This window comes from Aquila chrysaetos, chromosome 7, assembly GCF_900496995.4.
Source record: "Aquila chrysaetos chrysaetos chromosome 7, bAquChr1.4, whole genome shotgun sequence".
In the NCBI taxonomy this organism is placed as follows: Eukaryota; Metazoa; Chordata; class Aves; order Accipitriformes; family Accipitridae; genus Aquila; species Aquila chrysaetos.
The window spans coordinates 27,029,922-27,056,689 of NC_044010.1; the positions used below are offsets into that span (position 1 = coordinate 27,029,922).

The window sequence follows — 26,768 nt, forward strand, 5'->3', positions numbered from 1 at the left end:
GTTTATCACTTTCCTCATTTTTAGCACTCTGGTATCTGTATTTCAGATATTCAATGGAAATAAGGGCGGGGGGGGTCCGTTTACTTAGAATAGGTACCTACCTCATTCTCTATAACTCCTCATTTTAATCAGTATTTAAATATTTTCACATGTTGTTCAAATAATGTTACTTAATCTAATTCTGTCCCATTCGGGCAAACTTATCTTTGCATGATTGTCACGGTCCACTCGGTGGACTCGTGATGGTTCGTTTGCTACGATCTCGAAAGTGCAAAATTAAGGTGACCAACACCAAAGGGGATAGCAGTAATCACACAGTAAAACTTTATTGTATTGCCTGTGAAGAGGCACGCGATAGTTAGAGATGGGTGAGAGAAAGGAGAAAAGTAAAGTTAAGTTTAGAGAGAGGAGAAAAGAGGTTATAGCTACCACCGCTGATCTCAAGATGTCCTAACGGTCCCGGGTCCAGCTAATGCTGCGTCGTCGATCGTCGTGGTCCTTGGTGGGGAAGCTTCAAATTCCCATTGTTCAGAAGTCATCTTTTATGTTTAGTAACACACCTTGCTCCACCTCTGCCTCAGGAGTCTCCACCCTTCTCAGAATACAATTATCATATCTCCGCCCTTCTTGAGCGAGGCTATCACACAGGCACAGGGTCAGTGTCTGAGGCGTGGTAAGTCTTGGAGGCGGGTAGCCTTCGACCAGGAGGTGTGTTTTGGTATTATAATGAAGCAAAGTTCGTCTAGAGTTCATGATTTCTTCATCGATGTTATGGCAACGGTTGCAATCCATCCTTTTTGACAGCAGCTATGCGGTTATCTCTAACAGCTCTAGCCAGGTACCTTCCAGGAGCCTTGTACCGCACATTCTGTCCTTGGGATTGGCCGCTGCGCTCCAAACAGGCCGTTGTCAGGTAATGTACTGTTCATGTTCCTGATGACAATGTTGAGACAATGCTGATTTTCTGACCGACTCTTACAATGATTAAGACATGGAAGTCAGGCCCATTGTACCCCAAATTTACATATGCTTATGACTTGGACATTGTCTCATAAAGCTTTTGAAATAAATTGAAGATTTAAAAGATGAAACACTGATTCCAATGACTTATGTTCAGAATGGTACTGATCAATGACCAATCAGAGTAGAAAGGATTCAGCAGAAAGGAACCAGTGCCTATGATATTCATTGCCTTGCGGCATCAATATCTGAACTGTACATTAAAGTCCAGTACTGGTAGGTAGAAATTGCAAGTTATTATAATCTGAAGGCTGATGAATGATATGGTGCTGATAGAAAATATCAGTTCCCAGTAGCTGTGTTACAAGTATCTGTATAACAAAAGTCATCATCACAATTGCCATTTCTATGGATATTCCAAAACAGACATTAGCTAAGAATGAAATACACTGATGCTGGAGGCTTTTAGCTGCAGCAGATAGTTTTTCCTTTAAAATTCCCATGTCACTGTGATTAACATGGCTTCATCCCTGATCGATCTAGTATGAAACAATTGATGCTACATCAGCTACTAAAACGTCTATATCTACTTGTTCTTAATACTTTACTGTCACAAGGCGATCCTTATGTGAACAAAAAGAAAAATCAATCAGCATGGAAAATCACTAGTCATTTCTATCCATAATGTAACTTCCTAGGGAGACACAAACCCGATAATTTTCAGTCATTTCTGAACAGGAAATTCACTCACACAAGCTATATAATGCTTCTTATGAAGGACATATAGAAAAGCACATATGGAACCGACACTAACATCAACTATTGACTATCAGATTATAGAACGTGCATCGGTTTTGTAACTTAAAAATATTTATTCCATGTGATTTTATTACATAGTGAATCATTGCCTGATTTCCACAAAGTTAAAATATTGCAGCACAAAAGCATTCACGCTTTTCCCTACAAATCCCGGGAAAGGATCACAGTGATGGCAGCCAACGTGGCCAACACCATATGAATATTATTTACCTAGATTGAAGACTGTATGAATTTCAGCTGTTTGATGTTTAGTACATTAAAAATTTATGAGAATGTATGTGTGATTATATAGTCCATATTCCAGTCCATCAGAAACTATTTCATCCATGACCTGTGGCAGCTTATACTGTCTTCTGATGCTCAGGTTTTCTTAAAACTGTAAATACCAACAGCAGTTGCAGAAAGATTAGTTGTGCATTAGCTGATGGAATAGGTTTCAAGTCACCATAGGAAACCATGATGCTTTTAGACTGGGGTACAAAGATTATAGCTGTGTACAGTAAAAAAAAAAAAAAAAAAAAAAAAAAAAAGAAGTGGTAAGGGTATTTAAAAAACACTGTATAGGTTGTGTATTTTGTACAAATCTGCTTTTTTAGTAGTTAAGAAAGGAAGGGAAATAAAGTGGAACTAGAGCACCTTGCACTCAGAAAAAAATTTCACCAGAATTTGGATAACAATAAGATATTTGTAGATGCTAACAGTTAAATAGTTAACAGTTGGCCATGTAATACAGTTTGGATGAGGGATTTTGCTAAAAAAATGTACAGATGCCTGGAACACACATTCGTCTTTTGTTTTTATGAGATTAGGTGAATGGGACGGTGCAACACAGCCCAGGTAATATCAAAATATGCAACTAAACTGAGAATATAAAATAAGGTAACACAGAGGAAAAGATTTTGAATTATAGAAGACTGAAGATATATGGACATCTAATATATTGCCAGGCACTAGAAGTGTCAGATGTGGTGATTCAACAGCCTATATGGTTATTGCACATTTTTGGAGAGGTGTTCCTTAATATTTTATATTTCAAAAGGTAACACGATTCATGTATGATCTTATTAAACCACACAGTTCTAGTATAAATTCTACCCTTAAAAAGGAAATCAAAAAGGAAAACCTCCCTTTTGTCACTGTAAATCTCAGCCACCCTGAGCATGTCAATCCAGAATTACTCAACTAGAGGCTCTGCTGAGAACTTAAAAAAATAAAAGTTTTCAGATCATAGAATCATAGAATCATAGAATCATCTAGGTTGGAAAAGACCTTTAAGATCATCGAGTCCAACCATCAACCATGCCCACTAAACCAAGTCCTGAAGTGCCTTGTCTACGTGCTTTTTGAATACCTCCAAGGATGGTGACTCAACCACTTCCCTGGGCAGCCTGTTCCAATGTCTGACAAACCTTTCAGTAAAGAAATTTTTCCTCATACCCAATCTAAACCTTCCCTGCCTCAACTTGAAGCCATTTCCTCCCGTCCTATCTCCAGCCACCTGACAGAAGAGACCAGCACCAACCTCACTACAACCCCCACCTCACTATAACCTCCTTTCAGGTAGTTGTAGAGAGCGTTAAGGTCTCCCCTCAGCCTCCTCTTCTCTAGACTAAACAGCCCCAGCTCCCTCAGCCACTCCTCATAAGACTTATGCTCCAGGCCCCTCACCAACTTGGTTGCTCTTCTCTGGACATGGTCCAGCACCTCAATGTCTGTCCTGTAGTGAGGGGCCCAAAACCGAACACAGTACTCGAGGTGCGGCCTCACCAATGCCGAGTACAGGGGAACAATCACCTCCCTGCTCCTGCTGGCCACACTATTTCTGATACAGGCCAGGATGCCGTTGGCCTTCTTGGCCACCTGGGCACACTGTTGGCTCACATTCAGCCAGCTGTCAACCAGCACCCCCAGGTCTTTCTCTGCCAGGCAGCTTTCCAGCCATTCTTCCCCAAGCCTGTAGCGCTGCATGGGGTTGCTGTGACCCAAGTGCAGGACCCAGCACTTGGCCTTGTTGAACATCACACAATTGGCCTCAACCCATCGATCCAGCCTGTCCAGATCTCTTTGTAGAGCCTCCCTACCCTCAAGCAGATCGACCCTGCCTCCCAACTTGGTGTCGCCTGCAAACTTGCTGAGGGTGCACTGAATCTCCTCATCCAAATCATTGATAAAGATATTAAACAGAACGGGGCCCAACACCTAGCCCTGGGGAACACCATTTCTGACCCACCGCCAACTGGATTTCACCCCATTCACCACAACCCTCTGGGCTCGTCCATCCAGCCAGTTTTTCACCCAGCGAAGAGTACACTTGTCCAAGCCATGAGACGCCAGCTTCTCAAGGAGTATGCCGTGACAGAAAGTGTCAAAGGCCTTGCTGAAGTCAAGGTAGACAACATCCAGAGCCTTTCCCTCATCCATTAGGCAGGTCACCTGGTCATAGAAGGAGATCAGCTTGATCAAGCAGGACCTGCCTTTCATGAAATTGTGCTGACTGGGCCCGATCCCCTGCTTGTCCTGGACTTGCCATGTGAGTGCTCTCAAGACAAACCGTTCCATAATCTTCCCCGGTACCGAGGTCAGGCTGACAGGCCTGTAGTTCCCCGGATCCTCCCTCTGACCCTTCTTGTAAATGGGAGTCACATTGGCAATCTTCCAGTCCTCTGGGACCTCCCCTGTTGACCAGGATCGCTGATAGATGATAGAGAGTGGCTTGGAAAGGACCTCCGCCAGTTCCCTCAGTACTCTTGGATGGATCCCATCAGGTCCCATAGATTTGTGAGTGTCCAGATGGTGTAGTAGGTCACTAACTATTTCCGCCTGGATTAAGGGAGGTATGTTCTGCTCTTCATCCTTACCTTCCAGCTCAGGGGGCGGGGTACCCTGAGGATGACTGGTCTCCCTATTAAAGACTGAGGCAAAGAAGGCATTAAGTACCTTGGCCTTTTCCTCATCTCTGGTGGCTACGTTCCCTTCTGTATCCATTAAAGGATAGATTGTCTCCTTGGGATTCTTTTTACTGTTAACATATTTGTAAAAACATTTTTTGTTGTCCCTTACAATAGTGGCCAGATTGAGTTCTAGCTGAGCTTTTGCCTTTCTAATTTCCTCTCTGTATGATCTAACATGATCTCTGTACTCCTCCCAAGTTGCCTGCCCTTTCTTCCAGAGATGATAAACTCTCCTTTTTTTCTTGAGTCCTAGCAAAAGCTCCCCGTTCAGCCAGGCCGGTCGTTTTCCTTGGCGGTTCAACTTGCAGCACATGGGAATAGCCTGGTCCTGAGCCATTAAGATTTCCTTCTTAAAGAATGTCCATTCCTCCTGGACCCCTTTGCCCTTCAGGACGGTCTCCCAAGGGACTCTCTCAACCAGTGCCTTCAAGAGGCCAAGGTTTGCCCTCCAGAAGTCCATAGTGGTGGTTTTGCTGACCACCTTCCTTGCCTCACCAAGAATTGAAAATTCTACCATTTCATGGTCTCTAAGCCCAAGATGGCCTCTGACCATCACACCTCCCACCAGTCCTTCTCTGTTTGTAAACAATAGATCTAGCAAGGCTCCTCCCCTGGTTGGCTCACCTACCAGCTGTGTCAGGAAGTTATCTTCCACACACTCCAGGAACCTCCTAGACTGTTTACTCACTGCTGTGTTGTATTTCCAGCAGACGTCTGGAAAGTTGAAGTCCCCCATGAGGACAAGGGCACACGATTCTGAGACTACTGCCAGCCACTTGTAGAATGATTCATCCATCTCTTCAACCTGGTCAGGTGGTCTATAACAGACTCCCAGCACAATATCTGCCTTATTGGCTTTCCCTCTCATCCTCACCCATAAGCACTCCACCTTGTCATTAGAATCATCTAGCTCTGTACAGTCAAAATATTCCCTAACATAGAGAGCCACCCCACCACTTCCTCTACCTTGCCTATCCCTTCTGAAGAGCTTATAGCCATCCATTGCAGCACTCCAGTCACGGGAGTCGTCCCACCATGTTTCCGTGATGGCGACTAAATCGTATCTATCCTGCTGCACGATGGCTTCCAGCTCCTCCTGTTTATTGCCCGTGCTGCGTGCATTGGCATAGATGCATTTGAGCTGGGTTATCGAATCCACCCCTAACATTGGCGCGCTGCCGCCAGGCTCATCTCTGGTGCACCTAGTTTTATCTCTTATCCCCTTCAAACCTAGTTTAAAGCCCTCTCTGTGAGCCCCGCCATCTCATGAGCGAGGATTCTTTTACCCCTTTGAGATAGCTGGAAACCATCTGTCGCTAGCAAGCCCCGTGCCGTGTAAACCTCCCCATGATCAAAAACCCCAAAATTCCACCTGTGGCACCAGCCTCTGAGCCACGTATTAACCAGGTGTGTTTTCCTGTTCCTTTCAGTGTATTTCCCTGCCACTGAAGGGATTCAGGAAAACGTTACCTGTGCTCCCGATCCTTCCACTAATCGTCCCAGTGCCCTGAAGTCCCTTTTGATTGCCTTTGGATTTCTCTCTGCAATCTCATCACTGCCAACCTGCACAACCAGCAATGGGTAATAATCAGAGTTCCAAACCAGACCAGGGAGTTCCCTGGTAATGTCTTTTACCCGGGCCCCAGGGAGGCAGCAGACTTCCCTGTGGGATGGGTCAGGTCTGCATATTGGGCCCTCTGTCCCCCTCAGAAGGGCGTCACCTATGGCAATTACCCTCCCTTTTCTTTTTTCAGAGGATGTGAGAATGCGTGGGGCTGCCCGACTGGGCCTAGGCACCTCGCTAGGTAGGGCTTCATCTACACCCTGATCTTCATTGACCTGGTCCTCAAGTTCCAGAGCCCCATACCTCTTGTGTAGGGGCAACTGGGAAGGTGAGGATGACCAGGAGTGGATTCACGTGCCTTCCCGAGCAGGGACCTGTATCCATTCCCCTCCACCTCTTAGGTCCCCTCCTGCCACCAGGCAAGAGGGCAGGGGAACCTCCCCTTCTTGCGGAGCCTCCATCTGCTGCCTCTGCCTCAGGGATGGTAGGGTGTGGGCCCACCAATCTATCTCCCTCTCACATTCCCTGATACTCCTCAACCTCTCCACTTCCTCCTTCAGCTCTACCACCAGGCTGAGCAGGTCATTCACCTGGTCACACCTCACACAAGAGGTGTCCCCGCTGCTCTCCCTCATCAGTGATAGACTCGGGCACTCCCTGCAGCCAGAGACCAGGACAGCTGCATGTTTACATGGGACCTCTGTCTGTGCTGCCACATCTTTCCTAACAATGGATTTCACCCAAGTGACAACCATACCTAGGTCTCCCTCTAGGCTTGTGCCCACCGCTTGAGTAGCCTTCTTGAGCTTGGAAGAGGAAGAGGGGGGCTGCGCCCTACCTGCACTCCCTGCCTGTGCAAACTGCCATGCAAACTGCCACACCACGCCCTTTCTGATGTGCCACGCCCTGTTTGCCCACCCTGTTCACCGCACTTCTGGTCGCTGGCGCTCCTCAGGGCCGATTAAATCTCCCGCAGTTGCCCCTGGCAACTCCCATGCCCCATCAGCCTCTCTCACGAGAGCCGCTGGCTCTGGATGGGTTCCTCTGCTCTTCCCCGGCACTCCTGGGCCTCGGGAACCTCCCAGTCCACCTCAATCTAGCACTTAGCCGCTGACTTACCGTTGCCTCTGCTGGCCTCACCGCTGACTGAATGCTGCTGACCGTTGCGCATCGTTTAAATCTCCCGTGGTTGCCACTGGCAATGTCCATGCCGCGTCAGCTTCTCAATGTCTTTCATTATTCTAAGACACCTTCTCTTCTGCTTTGGAATTGTTGGAGAACCCCACACTAGTAATCTAAGTCTTGGCTAATGTCCCAATCCAATGTTGGGGAAGGTTTCGATATGATCCCAAGAGCGAGATTAAGACAGAAACAAGTTCAAATGCTGAATACCCAAAAGAGCTTTTATTATCAAAATTATCAAAAATAGAAAATAGTAGTGATAGGATAGAATGGAAGCAAAAGGCAGAAATCAAGCAAGCAGTCAGGAAAGAGTTGCAAGAATAGTCAACACCATGGATCCAGTGGCGTCCCGTTGGTCCTCCATCTTCAATTCTTCGGTGGTGGGTGCACACCATGGCTTGTCTCCACATTTTTTTATAGGGCATAGTCCGATGATGCATGCACACACGTCCTGTTCACACACTGCTCACGCACTGCAGGTTTCATCTATCACATGACCTTTGCGTGATCAACACCAGAAACCACTATATTATCTCAAAGACTACAGTTTCCTTGACAATGGTAGTCTCCACATTCCTGCATGCTTCGTCGGCTCCTGTTTCCTCCCCTGGATGCCTCAGTGGCCTGGTAATCGTCCTTTTGGATAGAGGAGTGCCCTTCTTAAACAAGCCATCCTAGAGACAAATGGCTCGATATCACAGTTCAGTCTCTCACAGCAAACAATCTTTGAGACAAATGGCTTGAGATGGCAATTCAGTCTCTCACAGCTAAGTGAGATTCAGTTCAGATTTTTCTTTGATAAAGTTATGAATAGGAATTGAATTGAACACTTTCACATTAAGGTTTTAAACTGAAAATACTGGAAATTAGTATAGATGACCTTGTAAACCTCAGCTTAGTAAAGTTTCAATGTTCATTTCTATTTTAGCAATAAGCTATGTTTTCTGATTATACTGGTAAGCCTATCTCCATACATTGTCAAAGTGTTTTGAAACTTTCTATGGCAAGTGTTGTTTCATAAAAAAAAACCCTAAACAACAAAACAAAACAATCATGATGCATATAATTCTGAAGAATCAGTCTTAGCAGAGATTATAGATTCCGTAAACCATCTTGGCACAAAAGATGATTACTAAGCCATTACCAAAGTTTTTATTATTTCTAGAAAGTCTCAGGCAGCTTTTTTTCCTGAAGCAACAGAATGTTCTTGGTTGTTTGCTCCCTTTTCCTGTCCCATTTAAAGTTGCCTTCTGATTACAGGGAAGCCAATAGCAAAAATCCTGACTGCAAAATGCTTAGTCCTACTGTTTAAACTACTCATAAGCAGAAAAAGTCTTAAAAGAGATAAGCAGAAAAATTATTTTAAAATCAAGAACAAAAAATTCTGAACATGCAAGGTAACTTTTAGTCTAACTGGTAGAACAGTAATAAGCATAAGACTCTAATCTGCGTACCACCTTAAACCTGTAAATTGATTGAGACAGAATTAAAGACATACAAAAATCTTAAACAGCACAGTTTAAAATCAGTAAGAAATCTGATACAGAAGAGATGATAGAAGTGTGAAAAAGAAAAAGAACAAATAAAGAGTAAGCGTCAAGAAGCACTTCTAAACGCAGTTAGCTAATATTCTTTTGGATTGCCTAAAGGGCAAGTTTGTTGAGAGAAATGCAGCAATGCCATCAAGTAGAAATTAGAAGGAAACAATGTAGCAAAATGGATAAACTTCAGTAGACTAAATAGCACTCATGCCCAATCATTTTTCCACTATTATGAGTTGGAAATAAAATACATAAAAAGGCAAACACACCTTCACAAAATTCCAGAATTCTGGATTTCTTTTGCCGGTTATGTCACTACAAGAAATTGATTCTGCTGATTAACTTTCAAATGTCTTTAAAAGATGCAAATACTGAGTTTGAAAGCAAAAGTGTGTGCTGCAACAACAAATGCAATTACAGGATATATAAATAGGACTGCAAGAAAAGGGAGAATGCTCATGAAGTTCGAGGTAATGCAACATATAAAGCACTATGTATGCTAGCACGCATACATATACACACACTGAATTTTTAGACAGTCAGTTTACTTAAAATTCCTTTTTCTGTAAAACTGAGGCTGTCAGGGTGAATAATTATTAAATTCCCTCCAGAGCATATGGTGTCTTGGTGTTGTTGCTATCAGTCACTGAATGTGACCACTGAGATAAACTGTCTTTTGAAATTACTCTCTATGCAGTGAAACCAAATTAAAGTTTCATTTTCCAACTATTGTCAATGAATTTGTATATATGCTATAATAATCTCAGATTTCATTGTGTAATGATTGTAGAAAAATGTTAGTTTTATCCCCACTTCAAGGCTATGTGCTTTAAAGTATGAATTTTCAATAGAGTGGTACTTCTTTCTTAATTTTAGCTGCCAAGAATTATTGCTGTTGTACTAGCTTCTGCAATAGAAATCACATTAAATTTTAAACAAAGATTAAGGTGGATGACAAGGATATTTGAATTTGCATTGGCTTTAATGTTACCATCACATATGCTCAGCAATTGTCACTGGAAAAAAATAAAATCCTAAATAGAAAAATTATCTCTAGCAAAAGTATCTCCAGCAAAATTAAGCAAAAAGTTTCCATTAACAGGTAAAGATAGTAATTCATAATTAGACAGTTTGGCTTTATTTAGATAGCATCTTATGAAGCATGTAACATAGTTTCTTCTAATTCAATAAAAAGAGTTAAATGTGATTTCATTATTGTTATAGTTATTATTATACTATTATAGTTATCAAATGGAGGACTTCTAATGAAAATCTTGTAAAATCTCTCTTTTATTTATAAAGAAAATATATAACTTTCTCCTTTTTATACCTGAGGACACTGCTTCTGGACCCTTTGTTGAAGACCGTAATGGTTTGAAAACTGAAATTACTATTGTAGTCCAGAAACGAAAGACCAACTATTTCAGTACTGAAAGGAGCTTGTAGATAGAGAAAAATTAAGGACTTATCCACACAGAGGAACTCTACTTTAAGAAAAAGGGGCATGACTTCTGACTACCTTGAAAATATGTACACAGTCCCACAAGAATTGCTTTGATGAAAAAAAAAAAATAAAAATTATAGTCTGTAGAATTTTCTTGGAAAACCTAACAAAGTAACACTAAACCCAGACAAATTACTAAATATTAATTTACAGGACATTTTCATCTGAAGATAAACTAATGACATACTTTGGAACTCATTTTTTTTTAATTATTCTGAAAGCAAGTATTTCACTGACTACAAATTTTTTTTTTTTTTTTTTTTTTTTTTTAGGGTGGTAGATATTGTATGTTCCTTTATAATTTAATTTTAAAGATACACTTCCTTAATAAGGAACAGACTTTTATACAGTATTTTATCTACTTATTGTTTAACATTAATTCTACTCTTTTTCTTCTATTTCCTTTCTTCTAATTAATTTTGTAAAGAAATATGCCAAACACTGTTATCTTGCTCCTAGAAAATTGTATTGGGTTTGTGTGGCGGTGTTTTGGTAGTGGGGGAGGGGCCGCAGGGCTGGCTCCTGTAAGAAGCTGCTAGAAGCTTCCCTGGCTACAAGTCAGACCCGCCTCTGGCCAAGGCCAAGCCCATCAGTGATGGTAGTAACGTCTCTGGGAGAACAGATTTAAGAGGTGAAACCTGCAGCAGGGGAGGAGATTGGAATGTGAGAGAAACCCCTATACAGTTACTGAGGTCAGTGAAGAAGGCGGGGGAGGAGGTGCGCCGGAGGAGGGGATGCCCCTGCAGCCCGTGGTGAGATGGCAGACTGTCTGGCCCCAGCCCATGGTGGCAAACAGTGGAGCGGAGGCCCCCGAAGATGGCCATGACTCCATGGGAAAGCCCGCAGTGGAGCAGTCTGTGCCTGAAGGACTGCAGCCCATGGAAGGGACCCACGCTGCAGCAGTTCGTGGAGAACTGTCTCCTGTAGGAGTGTGATGGGTTGACCCTGGCTGGTTGCCAGGTGCCCACCAAAGCCGTTCTATCACTCCCCCTCCTCAGCTGGACAGGGGAGAGAAAATATAACAAAGAGCTTGTGGGTCGAGATAAGGACAGGAGAGATATCACTCATCACTTACCGTCACGGGCAAAACAGACTAAACTTGGGGAAATCAACTCACTTTATTACAAATCAACCAGAGTAGGGTAATGAGAAAAAAAACCAAATCTCAGAACACCTTCCCTCCACCCCTCCCTTCTTCCCGGGCACAACTTCACTCCCGGCTTCTCTACCAACCCCCCCCCAGCGGCACAGTGGGAACGGGGATGGGGTTTACGGTCAGTTCATCACACGTTGTTTTCTGCCGCTTCATCCTCCTCAGGGGGAGGACTCATCACACTCTTCCCCTGCTCCAACGTGGGGTCCCACCCACGGGAGACAGTCCTCCACGAACTTCTCCAACGTGGGCCCTTCCCACGGGCTGCAGTTCTTCACGAACTGCTCCAGCATGGGTCCTTTCCACGGTGTGCAGTCCTTCAGGAGCACACTGCTCCAGCGTGGGTCCACTTGGCTAGTTAACACCAGAGGATCTGCTAACCGTCCTGGTCCTGCCCAAACAAAACCCCTACATACTGTGGGAGGAGATAAGGTCCCCGTAGTGCACATGGGGAAGTGGCTGGGGAAGGCAGTGTGGATTTCTCCTCCCATGGGAAAAGGCAAACCCATTCGTGGGATCGTCTTTGCTCAGGGACCTGGGTGTACTTGGTGGGTAATGCGGAAGGATGGGGAGACCCAATGTGTGCCTCAAGGACATTTAACCTTGAGGGAAAAATAATCTGTGATGTGAGTTGTATGTTGTAGGAAGTAATGTAGCAGGAATGACCTGAACTGCAAAGGAGTGAACTTCGCAAGGAACCAGACAAGTGCATCGGTGACCCAAACCAAGCCGGTGTTGGTGCCCAACGATCGAACATACTGCTTCTCCTGCCCTGACCACTCATCTTGATGGATGGGGCCCAAGTCATAACCTGTGTGTGAACATCTGGAGGAGTGGAAGAAGCCCATGGAATATCTATGTCTTAAAGGACAGGGGATAGTAATTAATAAGAATGTATAAATCTGTATGTTGGGTATAAAAGTGGTTTAAGTATGTAGTTACAGTTGTAAGTGTTGGTAAGAAGGGATTTCAGTAATGAGAATTAAATACAATGGCATGGTTAGAAGACATCTGTATTAAATTATGTGGGACCTGAGCTTGACGCAAATGGTATGGAATAAGGGGTGGAGATTGTATTGGGTCTGGCTGAGATGGAGTTAATAGTCCCCATAGCAGCCCTCATAGAACTGTGCTCTGCATTAGTAGCTAGAGAGGTGTTGATAACACACCAGTGTTTTGGCTACTGCTGAGCAGCGCTGGCACAGCATCAAGGCTGTCTCCCCAACATTTTTGCCCCCTCCCTCAATGGCAGGTTGGGGCAGGGCAAGATCTTGGGAGGGGACATAACCAGGACAGCTGACCTAAACTAACCAAACAGATATTCCATACCATATGACATCAGCTCAGATATAAAAGCTAAGTAAAGGGAGGCGGAAGGGAAGGCATTTTTTGTCTTCCGGAGCAACCACCACACCTACTGAAGCCCTGCTTCCCAGGAAGTGGCCAGACATCGCCTGCTGATGGGAAGTAGAGAATAATATCATTTGTTTTTCTTTGCTTTCGCGCGCGACCTTTGCTTTCATTTTATTAAACTGTCCTTATCTTGACCCACGAGCCTTTTGTTATATTTTCTCCCCCCTGTCCAGCTAAGAAGGGGGAGTGATAGAGCGGCTTTGGTGGGCACCTGGCACCCAGCCAGGGTCAACCCACCACAAGGAGGGACCCCACGCTGGAGCAGGGGAAGAGTGTGAGGAGTCCTCCCCCTGAGGAGGAAGGAGTGGCAGGGACAACGTGTCATGAACTGATTGTAACCCCCATTCCCTGTTCCCCTGTACCACTGGGGGGAGGAGGTAGTGAAAATTGGGAGGGGAGTTGAGCCGGGAAGGGAGGAGGGGTGGGGGGAAGGTGTTTTAAGATTTGGTTTTACTTCTTACTGTCCTGTTTTGATTTTATTGATAGTAAATTAAATTGATTTTGTTTTTTCCCCAAGTTGAGTCTGGTTTTTGCTTGTGACCATAATTGGTGAGTGATCCCTCCCTGTCCTTGTGGCAACCCATGAGCTCTTCTTTATATTTTCTCCTCCCCATCCCACCAGGGTGGAAGAGAGAGCGAGTGGCCTCATGGTGCTTTGTTGCCGACTGGGCTTAAACCATGACAAAAAATGTACAGTTTAAAATTAAAAGTTTAACTGATAGCACTTTTTGGATATACTTAATGCCTAAGTACTCACAAAATTAATCTGAATTAATCATTACCTTAAGACATTCATCTACAGACTCAGTACATAAAAATACCTTTAGTCTGTAAAATCATGCATGAGAAAATAAAGAAATGCTGATCCACAGTTTTTATCTAATTTGGCTCCTCTTTTACATCCCTTCCTATACAATGAGGAATCAAACATTATAGTCGCTAAGTTTTCCACATAATTCAACATTGTGATGTGAAGATGACCATGCACACACACACGGAGTTGCTCAGTCAATGCAAAACCTGCAATTTTCTAAGTTTCAAGTGTTTCAGTTTGCAACTCTCATTATAAACATTGAATGAAGGCTTCCTATACTAACTCTTCCATTATTTCATTATGGAAAAATGTAACTTATTTTCAGCATAACACTTTTCACAACAATAAAAAGATGACCCATTTCTCCACTGGATCACAAATGTCCATTCTTTAGCTACAAAAATGGCTATCAGAGGCAGGGAAAGACTTTGCCATAGCAAGCAATGGGTTAGATCAAGAGATGCTACATTTTAAGATATATAGGGTGATTATAAGGATGTGGTCCTGTTTGGTCAATGAAGTAGAATAAAAGGCGATTTACTAGTCCCAGCACAGAAAAAAAAAAAAGGGGGGGGGGGGGGGGTTACAGAAGGAAATCATGGCTAAAGTGGAAGTTGTGAAGAGAAGCCCAAGCTGAGTTTTCCTCAGTTCTCCTACAGCAAATGACATAGCTTTTTCAAGGCAGCACTTCCTTCCAGTGCTGCACAACATATACTGAAATGCAAAACTTCTCAAGCAATTTATTTTACTTTTCAGCAAAAGCCCACTGAGTCTAAGAATGAACATATTATTTTGGCAACTTCAGTGTCTTTTTCCCTGGAGTGAAACAAGAGAGCATTTTTGAATGCACTGAACTCAGGTTAGCTGATTTTTAATTTCATGGAACACAGAAAAAGTAATTTTATGTCAGAGTTGTGCTTCTGACATATCAGGCAATAATACAAACCAGGTGATAATATTCCTTTAACAACATAATTCAAATAATTCTAAATAAGGTGAAGTTGTAGTAAAACTACATATTACAAGTAAATACTAGCTCTTTCTACATTACTTTGCCACCAAGATTGATTAAGTGTAGAATTATTTTAAAGAGATTAAATAAGTTAGGCAAACTTACATTGGTTTGAAATTTCTTTGCAAATTATTTACAAATGTCTAACAACTACAGGTTAAAGTTACGCTAGTATAATAATTTGCTATCTTATTCATGCAGAAGACAATTATTAATGACTTCCATTTTTGTAGTTAAAATGCATAAAGTCAATCTTATTTATGAATTTGAAAGTACTCATTTTCCAGGTTTAAGTTATCACCTATAAAAGTGAGGGATGATTTAAAATTTGTTAACAGAAATATGCTTAAGAGTATTAATATTTAAAATTGCAGGAGGATTATAATATTGCAGAGACAACAGATGCTTTCTAAACACCTGTTTATTAGATTTTTATTGTTATCTCATTAATCCAAACATAGGAGCAGTGTTAAAAATTTATTTTACAATAAATGTTTGGTTACTGTACGAGATCTTTCCCAGTTTTTCATCTTGAACAACATGTCTATTACCTGAAGCATGTGCTTCCATACTTCATCAGAAGCCTCAACATCACATATTCAACCATCACTCTAACAGCACCTCATCAAAGTATTTTTTTCCAAAACAGCAGAAAACTGTGTATAGCTTTCTCAATTTAACTCCATCCAGTTTAAGTTAAGCTGTTCTTTTTCAAATCTGAAAGAAGACAACCTTATTGACTGAGTTTCTGAAGTCAATAAGCCTTTTTTGTTTTCCCAATGTGTCACAAAGAGAATTGATTTTGCTCTGCATTTGTCTGTAACTGATTTTAATGTTGACTTTAATGGGTCAATACTTTTTCTGAACAACTTTCAGATTCTTGGATCATTGAACTCTGAATCATTGAACTTTGGGCCCCAATGTCTAGCTTATGCTAGATTACATATATCTAGAAATGGGGCAAAATGAACAAGAATAATCTGAGGTGTTTTCTTTAGTAGCTCTGTAATTTAGGTATTTCAATAAATTTTGCAGGAAGAAGAATTGACACATTTCTCCACAACTGTGAAAACTGAAATCAAAATGGACACTGAGAAAGGCCTTTTTCTCATTAAAGAGACTGATTTTTAAGAAAACATGTATGCAAATATGGACTTTTCTAAGTTTAACTCGATGGCTATTGTTTTGTGTAGTCAATTAAAATCATACATAACTCATACCTCATGGCTCCTAAGAAAACTGAAGAAAAATAAAAGGAAGACTTTTAACTGAATCTACTTTCAGAAAGAAATGTAATATTGCTAAGTTTAGTTTTGATTGTCCCAGGGTGGCTAAATTCATTGCAATCAAATGGACAACTTTTAATTCCAATGCTTAAAGTAAATTCAGTCCTCTGTGTGGAACATGCCAAATACATAACAGGGTTTTTTTATATAACTGTTCTTCCTTCTGAGTATGACCTTTCAGTACTAAGCGTATATGACTGGTTTTTAAGTTTACTTTCAGAAAATATTATTTTCAAGAATGATCTATGTGAACCTTATTCATATACTTAAAATTGGCACTTAGCCCTATTTAGTGTTGAGCACCAAATAATCTCAAAGACATGTGACTTTGGAGCTTGGTTCTCCATTTATTCCCCATTTGAAACTGCTTTCCTCACTCTGAAAAATCAGGACAGCATAGTGGCAAATAATGCACATAACATTTGTTTTTCTACTTTGTTATTGAACGGTCTGCCACGTGTTTTGCAGACAGAAAGAACTGCTTTTACAGAGAAGATCCTGGAGTAGAGGTTCAGACCTTGAAAAAATTTCTTTGTGTTACTCCTTTAGCACCTTTTCCTCTCATTTGCAAATAAACATGTCTGGTTCCATGCTTAAAGAGAAAAATAAAAATGAAGTTGTTGTCTTAAAAGAGCACCTTAAATATTATATAGCTACTTACTAATAAATAAAAGAATGGTAGAGTCAAATATGTTGCATAAATTATGTTTTTGAGGGATGTTTTTAATTAAAAACTGTATTACATGCATTTTACTGCTGTTCTTGTTCTTCAAGGTTATTTGAAAATGACTAGTTGTCATAGCAACTCAACTTTCACAAACTCTGGCCTAATTTTCCATTATAAGTATTAGGAGTCTAGCAAGGAATCAGTGCAAACTAAGAGCAGTATCAGGGAATGACTGAGGTTCAACATTTCCAAACACAAGGGTCTGAATTCTCAGCAAACCTTTGAATTTTACAAAATTCAAAATGTGAGCCAAAGATAGCATTGCATTGCCTTTCGTTTGACTTTGGTATTATCACAGGCTGTTCTGAGTCTTTTTTCAGGAAGTCTGTTTTTTCTGCAACTAAAAATGCTGAATCAAGAACCCAAACCTTAAAAGGAAAGAAAGAACATTTACAAAACAAAGAAGGCTTTATCCAAGCAAAACATGCATGTGTTTAAGATATAAGGGGACTAAAACAGACATCACAGCACTGAAAACTTACAGAGGAAACCACAGCTGGTTATTATATCAACTGTTGTGATAACCCTGACTACATATCAGTACCTTTCTTCAGAGAAAATAAAAATTCAAAATCTTAGAAAATGCCTCTTCTACTGCCCACATCTTATCCCTCTATTTTTAATGGCATAAGGCCACTTTTTAAGGAAATTTTGTTATGTAGCTATTTCATTATCTGGTATAAAGTGGCACCTTTTCAACATAGGAACAGAGAGCTGCTTCTGATAAAAGGTGGAATTTTGCTTTTCCATAATACAATGTTATTTCTCTGAAAATCTAACTTGGTCTCAATTTTCTTCACCTATATACTTTTCATCAACAGTTTACTTCTTTCCCTCTGTTTTAGGGTGGTTTTGAGGATTCCCGAGAAGGTAAACACACACACACTGACTATAAGGGAAAAAGCAAGCATTTTATTAACTACACACATGCGTTATGCTAAGGGTATTTTACAAAGCAAAAAAACCTATTAACATACCGACTCAAGGATTGTGAAGAAGAAGATTAACCATCTGTACATTCCATACTTTCTTGTGCCATCTTGCGCCACGAGCCCAGTCCAGCAGTCAGTAGGTGCCAGCTTTATGTGGGTGTCCCCACGGAGACAACAGTGACCTTGCCGTACACCAGCCCACTGCTCTTCGGAAAACCCCGGTATTTTATACATTTGTGGAAGAACAGGTGTCAACACTCGCGGCCAATGAGTGCCGAAACACGCCTCGATTGCAACCTAGAAAGCCTATGGCACATACGCCTGCTGGCCAGGTGCGCTGCATGTGCCATAGCCATCCCTTCTATTGGTTCATGGGCTCTGTGTACGCGGCAAATTACCATAATCCATCAGTCATATCCACTGTGCTCTAACCAACAGCAGGACTTCTGCAAGGTAAGCAAAATTATGTGTGGTGCCTTGTATTCCTCCATTATTGCACGTACTACCTCCCCTAACCTTGCTCTACTTTCTTATCCCGATGGTCAGCATTTCAAACAATAGACAGTAGACTATCTGTTCCCTGTGCTGACTGCGTTTTTTAGTTATCTGCTTCTTACTCAGTGTTCATCCATGGACCAAAATTCCATCTTTTAACCCTTCCATACACACCCTCATTTACATTCACTCCTTTGTGCTAGCCAGCAAGATTGTTGGGTGAATTCTTAAATGAGCAGTTGTTTGATTTTACATTTGAGCATTTTGCCGCAATTTTCCTGCCCCAAAGAAGATTCAGGCGAGCTATGTACCTTGTAAGTTCAACTCAAAACAACAGAGAAAAAAATTATTTAGATCAATATTGTAATAGGTAATATCATGCTGTGTTAAACTAAAAGAACCCTTAGAAACAATTAATGAAAGTCACAAGATTAAGTGTACAAAGAATCATAAATTGGTTTACATGTTGCCTATTTTTATGAGAAGCACTGCATGAGTGGTTGCATTGTACAACTGGTATCATAACTGGAAAAGGTATCATAACAGGGATCCCAGGAAAGAGTGATTGTCACTGTGCTCGCCAGCCCACCCATCCAGACAACATCTTCTGAAAATGGACAGCTGAGAGAGCGGTAGGGGAAAAAGCAGTCTCTGTCTCTGGTTATGCTTCCACCACATTCATGTGAAACACTGTGAGAGGCTCGAACAAGTGGTAAGATTTTAACATTCTGTTGATGATTTATAATGAAACACTGACATCTTTCCTGTCTAAACAAAAGCACTGAATTGCTGTATACTTTTTAAATAAGCATCTGATATAATCCTTTATGAGGAAAAAATTGGCTCCAAATCACTGGAAGTGAAGGCACCACTTCAGTTAGCTTAAGTTTACTACACTGTCAGTTGCTTTTTCTTTGGATCAGCACAAGAAAACAGGGCTTTGAAAAGACCTGAGTAAACATTGCAATTAATCTCATATTAGTAAAAAAAATACTGCTGTATTTTAGGTGCCTGGTAAATTACTAAAGACAAAACAAAACCAGAGGTAAGTATTACATGTGCTGGGGTAAATACACTGGTTTTGATGAACAGCCAAATTTAGAAAACCATGCATCCTGGTGCACAGAAGGGAACTCCACCAGTTTTTAAATTTAAAAGTCAAACACTTAAATAAACAGTGTATTGCATGTGATCCAAAATCTACAGTAACCTAATCTAGGTAGGACTCTTCTGCTTAATTTAAGCTTACCTGTAATATTCCTGGAGTTGACAAACAAGTAGCACACATTCCCAAAGACTGTAATATGTGTGGTTTTCCTTCTGAGTGTGTAAAGGCCATCCATTATATGACAAGGCAACAATAAACATGGGAATAGGCAATGGCCCTTAGTGACCTTAGAAGCAAGGTACTCAGGTGAGCATATACTTTGTCCTTAACTAGATGTATTCCTTGAGTAATACAGCTACATGGAAACATTAGTCATTTATAGCGGAATGTAACTACAAGGCAATAAGGTGATACAGAGAAGCAAGAAGACAAAAGATGGGAAAGAGACCAACTTTTAAGGTAAGCTTTAAAGGGAGCACATCAGCTCATCAGGAGGGAAGAATTTTGGATAGATCAGGGACATCAGATGAAGGGATCAAAATATATTAAAAATATAAAGACAGCAAAAAATTATATTTCCAAACTTTTTTCCAGTCAGGTGTTTTCAGAGACAGAGTTCTTTCCAAACCAGACAAGTTAAATGCCTGAATTAAACAATCGCATAATGTACATAACAAATTAGAAATATAAATTTTTAAAACACTTCTGATAGGCCACAACTCTCAAGCCAGGATCTCAAGTCTATACCTTTAATTATATTTTCAGAAACATCAAAGAGAAGCTTGAATGTTAGGAGTGCTGAAATATGGACACAACAGTAGAATTAGCAAATGCATTTTAAAAAACAGACCCATCAAATACTATGCTGAACACCTACCAGTACAAAACACCTGCATAAACTATCAAACAAATACACTTGTATAACAAACAATTCATTAAAAATAACAGACTTATCTGCAGCTAAAATGTTGAATGTATAATATTTGAGTACCTCTTTTTAGAAAATTACTGTGAAAATCATTAACTTTCCTAAGCAACAACATCTGTTGATTGAATGATGACATACGGAACAGTTAATATGTTAAATATGTGTATTGGGTTTGTGTGGCAAGGTTTTAGTAGCTGGGAGGCTACAGGGGTGGCTTCTGTAAGAAGCTGCTAGAAGCTTCCCCTATGTCCAACAGAGCTCCAAGACAGACCTGCCACTGGCCAAGGCCGAGCCCATCAGTGATGGTGATAGTGCCTCTGGGAGAACAGATTTAAGAAGGGGGGAAAAACCCCTGCGCAACAGAAACTGCAGCTGGAGAGAGGAATGAGAATATGTGAGAGAAACAACCCTACAGACACCAAGGTCAGTGAAGAAGGAGGGGGAAGAGGTGCTCCAGGCACCTGAGCAGAGATTCCCCTGCAGCAGCCCATGGGGAAGACCATGGTGAGGCAGGCTGTCCCCCTGCAGCCCATGGAGGTCCATGGTGGAGCAGATACCCACGTGAAGGACCCCATGCCGGAGCAGGTGGATGCCCAAAGGAGGCTGTGACCCCATGGGAAGCCCACGCTGGAGCAGGCTCCTGGCAGGACCTGTGGACCCCTGAAGAGAGAAGCCCATGCTAGAGCAGGTTTGCTGGCAGGACTTGTGACTCCATGGGGGACTGACACTGGAGCAGTTCATTCCTGAAGGACTGCACCCCATGGAAGGACCCACGCCGGAGCAGTTTGTGAAGAACTGCAGCCCATGGGAAGGACTTACTTATATCGGAGAAGTTCGTGGAGGACTGTCTCCCGTGGGAGGGACCCCACACTGGAGCAGGGGAAGAGTGTGAGGAGTCCTTCCTGTCCCGATCCAATGTCAGGGAAGGTTTCGATATGATCCCAAGAGCGAGATTAAGACACAAACGAGGTCAAATGCCATATACCCAAAAGAGCTGTTATTATCGAAACTAGAAAATAGTAGCAATAGGATAGAATGGAAGAAAAAGGCAGAAATCAAGCAAGCAGTCGGGATGGAGTTGCAAGGAAGTCACCACCATGGATCCAGCAGCGTCCTGTTGGTCCTCAGTCTTCAATTCTTCGGTGACGGGTGCACACCACAGCTTGTCTCCACGTTTTTTTATAGGGCATAGTCCAATGATGCATGCACACACGTACTGTTCAGTCTCTCACACTCCCCCAAGGAGGAAGGAGTGGCAGAAACATGTGATGAACTGACCACAACCCCCATTCCCCATCCCCCTGCACTGCTGGAGGGGGAGAAAGTAGAAAAATTGGGAGTGAAGCTGAGCCCAGTGTGGCAGTACATCCCACCCCCCCATCCTGCCAGCAGGAAATGAAACTTCTCCAGGAAGGGAGAAGGGGAAGGAAACCCTGGAGGCTGTGGGTTGAAATTTGAACTGGCCAATTGAGATGCGCCAGGTACAACGAGGTGACCCTCCTAGCCAATAGAATTAAATGACCACAGGTCAGATTCGACAGGGGTATAAACGGGGTCCCACCGGAGGACACGTTGGCAGTCCTCCTCGGAGCAGCAGGTCTGCAGTCGGGGACTCCCCCTTGGGTCGGGGCACCGCCCGAGGTAACTCCTCAAGGGAGAGAGCCGTCAGCTTTTAGGTGAGTGATACGCGCATTTTGAGCCATCACTTTAAATCTTGGAGATTCTTAAGTCGGCCGTGTAGTATTAATTCTTTTTACATCATTGAGCCTGTGGGTTTATAAAATGTTACTGGACTTCTAACTTTTGCTGAAGACTAAATCTGAGTTTTAACACCTGTTGGATTTGGTTAGTCGTGCATCCGTAACACCCAGGAAGAAGGGACAGGTGGAGCGAATGTTTTTTATAATTTAGTTTTTATTTCTCATTACCCTACTCTGATTTCATTGGTAATAAATTATATTAATTTCCCCAAGTCAAGTCTATTTTGCCCATGATGGTAATTGCTGAGTGTTCTCTCCCTGTCCTTATCTCAACCTACAACCCTTTCCTTATATATTCTCTCCCCTGTCCAGCTGAGGAGGTGAGTGATAGAGCGGCTTTGGTGGGCACCTGGCCTCCATCCAGGGTTAACCCACCACAATATGTAACAAAGTAAACATAATAATGATTCATAGAAAGAAAATTAAACAAAATTTCATAGATTATATTAAAAAAAATTGAAAATGTCACTTGACTATGTACTTGCTGGGAATATTTCACATGGATTTCCTTGGACTAACAGATTAATACTCTCCAGCACTGCAGTGTGTTTTTATTCCATTTAGGAACAGATAATTTTTGGCAATGAGCTGATGTATGATCTTATTATATAATACATACAGTAAGCATATATTAATTTTCAAAACATTTGACTAATGTAAAACTAGGATTGTATTAATGTTAAATTAATGTTTTTCCCTCAATTTTTTTCTCTAAGTCTTTTTGACAAGTTGTGTAGTTCAGATTGCTGTAGATCTGAACACTTATTCAGATGTTCTTTCATCACTGATGTGACATATTTCCACCCAACATTCTCCCAGTGACAAGTGGATAAAAAAATGTTTATGAGTATCTTTATGTTCAATCAACTAAGCATAAGGAGTGTAATCTTATTCCCAAGAACTTCACTGACTCCAGCTTCGACAATTCACAATGCAACTATTGTACTCATGAATTCAGCATGCTCATGCATGTGTGTAGCTATTTAATCCTGAAGTTACTTAGGCAGAATGCACTTGTGCAGCTTTATATTCTTTTATGTTGCACTAGGATAGCATTTACACTCACTTTTGTTAGTTATCCTAACATTTTCTCAACATTTCATAAAAAGGCTGCCACCCCCCCCCCCTTTTTTTTTTTTGATAATACATCAATGTACCGTATTGTATTTTTCATTTACTGGAATGGCTATATGGAAATATTGGGAAGCAAAAAAGACGGGTTTAAATTGGCACAGCAAAGCAAAGAACAAGCTGTTAGATATTCCCTCATATTCATGGAATAAAAGGACAGATCCCTTGGTAAATCCAGTCTAAATGTGAGAACTCATTAAATCTTCAATGATCAATTGTTATGGTAAGAACTTTGCATCAATAATTAAATCAATTTGTGATTTAAGAGAAAAAAAGCAACTGAATTAATGTATTGTGTATATATTTAACAACGGCTAATGGAAACAGATGTTTGTAGATAACATAACAGATGCTAAATGATTCTCTTTTTTTATAAGACATTTATAAGAGACAAACAAAATTAAGTGTCAAAATGATAGAGATACTCTCAGTTCAGAGATACAAGCCTCCCTAAACTCATTAAATTGAAAACAACAGCCAGAACAGGTGTTCATAGAAGTGGGATTTAAGTTTACATTATTGAAAAAAATAGTACTTTTTCACATACTCAGATGTTCCAGTATGTCTGTTGTTTTCATCTTAAAACTCCAATGTGTATTACATTCCATGGGATATTTATACTAGACCATTTAGCTCAGTCTCTAAGTAGTTGAAGTTCCAGCTTCTTATTCACCTTTTATCTAGACACTAAGTTCAAAAGTATAAATGTGCCATCAGTAATAACACCATCCTCACCCCAATGGTGGGTAAGAAAATTATAAATAATATTGAGGAGAAAAAACTAAAGTAATGCAGCTACAGTTACTCCTGATCTATGTATTAGTACTGTAATCATACTGACTGCACAGGTTGAACACAAATATGTCTAGGCTAGACATATTAGAAACTAAGTAATTAAAAAGGGGGGAAAAGACCAAATAATTAATGGTAAGACTAACTCGTTTTATAATGTTTGGGGTTTTTTTTTTCCACTACAAGAGAATTAGAAGTATGGTCTCATCATAGATTCAGATAGGTCTTCAGTTTCTGCTCTGTTCCATAGATCTCATTCTGTAGTTTTAGGCCCAAATATCCGATAACATCAAAAAACTCTAGGCTAGGGAATACATCAAAGCATCATCTGCCCCTACACTGAGCCACAGACAGATGTAACTTGGTAACTGATTAACTTCTGTTTATAGCAAAGGAAAATCTTCTTAACAGTATGTGGATTATATACATCAACAGCTCAGCTGGATCTAATACCAAAAGATTTTTTTTTTATTAAATAAAACATTTTTTTTAAATTACTCATGACAAGTTAAGATTAGAACACAAAATAGGTTTGTTAGTCCATGAGAACTAAAAAAGAATGGTACAATAAGCAAAAGATGAACTGAAAAAGCTGATTACACAAAAGAGTTTATATTTACTCTAGCTAATGAATCTACATTGACAATTCAATTTTTAGTTGATTAATAGTATACAGTTTAAATTTGCCTTATAGTTTAAAAGATATGTTGTTGTTAAATAAAATAAGGAAAAAATCTTTAAAACCTTTATTGGCTGCTTGAAACTATGAAATTTTGTTTAGACATTACAATAAACCCCCTCCAATTTCTGGTTCACAAAACTTAACATTTTTCCTGACCAAAAGTGTAGTTTTAATCAGAAACATTTTTCAGGTGCCATATAAAATTTCAGAATAGAAAAAGTCTTTATGTTATCTAGACAGTTATGACAATCACCTATACTTACCAAAATAATTTTTAAAATTATATTTTGAAAATAATTTTTAAAATATTAAGTCATATTTCCCATATCCCAGTAAGCCATCAGATGAATACTTGTGAGTAAGCTTCTCTTTTATTCTTGAACTGTTCTATTTTGTTGAAATAATGTAATATTAACTGGTCCTCAGATTGGGTAGCTCACAATGTGATTTAAAATTCATTTGTAATAGAGGAAACTTGATTTCAAGATATGGCTTTGATGAGTCTCTCTCACACATGCATACAGAGCATATACTCACCCACTGAACAGTCTTATGCTCTTCCTTGTACAAAACAGGATTTCCTTAACCTATTATATAGTTTAAAAAAAACTTCTCTACAGCTTTTCTATAAAGTCTAAGCATTCATTTGAACAATGATGGATCCATTTATAACACTTACTTTCAGGTGAAGGTTGTAAGTTAGAGTACAGAAATCTGTAAATCTGTTATTAATATTTGTATGGTATGTGGATAAAACAGAGGACCTTAAGTTCAAATTTTCAAAAGCTCTCAAAGCACTTAAATGTCTGTGCCTGGTTTAAGGTTCATGGGACTTGGAACTTTGAAAAATGGGAGAGCACTTATGTCTTTGAAAAATGTATGGTCAATAAAGAGAGTTGTCATGTGAATACAGACCAAGGACAATAGATTTTGAATTTTCCCACTCAGAACTCACTGCTCACTCAGCACCTAGAAGAATTTATCTCAGTTTTGAAGACCAAGTCAAGGCTCTTCAACTCGTGATACAAGGATTTTGAGCAGAGCTACAGGAACCTTATGTAAATGATACAAGATCAGACAAACAAAGCTATCGAATGATTAATAAACAATTCAGTACATATCATAAAGCCACTGACTATATATAGTAAAATAAAAAGCAATTAATATGAGCTAAAACACATCTCAAAGAAATCAATTATGTATTTAAGAACAGTTGACGATATATTGTAAAATGCATGTGAAAAGTGTCAAGCTGACTGCCTGACCACTCATTTAAAAATCTCTAGAAAGGAAGATGCGTGTATGGAGAAGGTAGTGAAATACTGTTTCCTTTAAAATTTTGCTTTTGCAGAAGGCATAAAAGTATTTCAATTCCCTTGATTTTTTTATTCCCTCGTCTTTCACTGTAAATGGTTTTAATGTTTAACACTCCAAAACAGTAAGAATTATACACTAGACTGAGGAAATGTGTTGTGATGGGTTGACCCTGGCTGGTTGCCAGGTGCCCACCAAAGCTGCTCTATCACTCCCCCTCCTCAGCTGGACAGGGGAGAGAAAATATAACAAAGAGCTTGTGGGTCGAGATAAGGACAGGAGAGAGATTACTCACCAATTACCGTCACGGGCAAAACAGACTCAACTTGGGGAAAATTAACTCAATTTATTACAAATCAACCAGAGCAGAGTAATGAGAAATAAAACCAAATCTCAGAACACCTTCCCTCCACCCCTCCCTTCTTCCCAGGTACAACTTCACTCCCGGCTTCTCTACCAACCCCCCCAGCGGCACAGGGGGACGGGGATGGGGTTTACGGTCAGTTCATCACACGTTGTTTTCTGCCGCTTCATTCTCCTCAGGGGGAGGACTCATCACACTCTTCCCCTGCTCCAGCGTGGGGCCCCACCCACGGGAGACAGTCCTCCACAAACTTCTCCAACGTGGGCCCCTCCCACGGGCCGCAGTTCTCCACGAACTGCTCCAGCATGGGTCCTTTCCACGGTGTGCAGTCCTTCA

The 26,768-nt window shown here is 40.9% G+C and overlaps 1 long non-coding RNA gene across 1 annotated transcript; it reads right to left on the bottom strand.

Annotated features, from left to right (window-relative positions):
- Positions 1-918: 918 nt before the first annotated feature.
- Positions 919-23,066, bottom strand: LOC121233437. Its single transcript, XR_005932851.1, has 3 exons — positions 23,052-23,066; positions 7,951-8,052; positions 919-933 (listed from the first exon to the last, which is right to left on the bottom strand). It is a non-coding gene; the product is annotated as an uncharacterized LOC121233437 (long non-coding RNA).
- Positions 23,067-26,768: the final 3,702 nt, after the last annotated feature.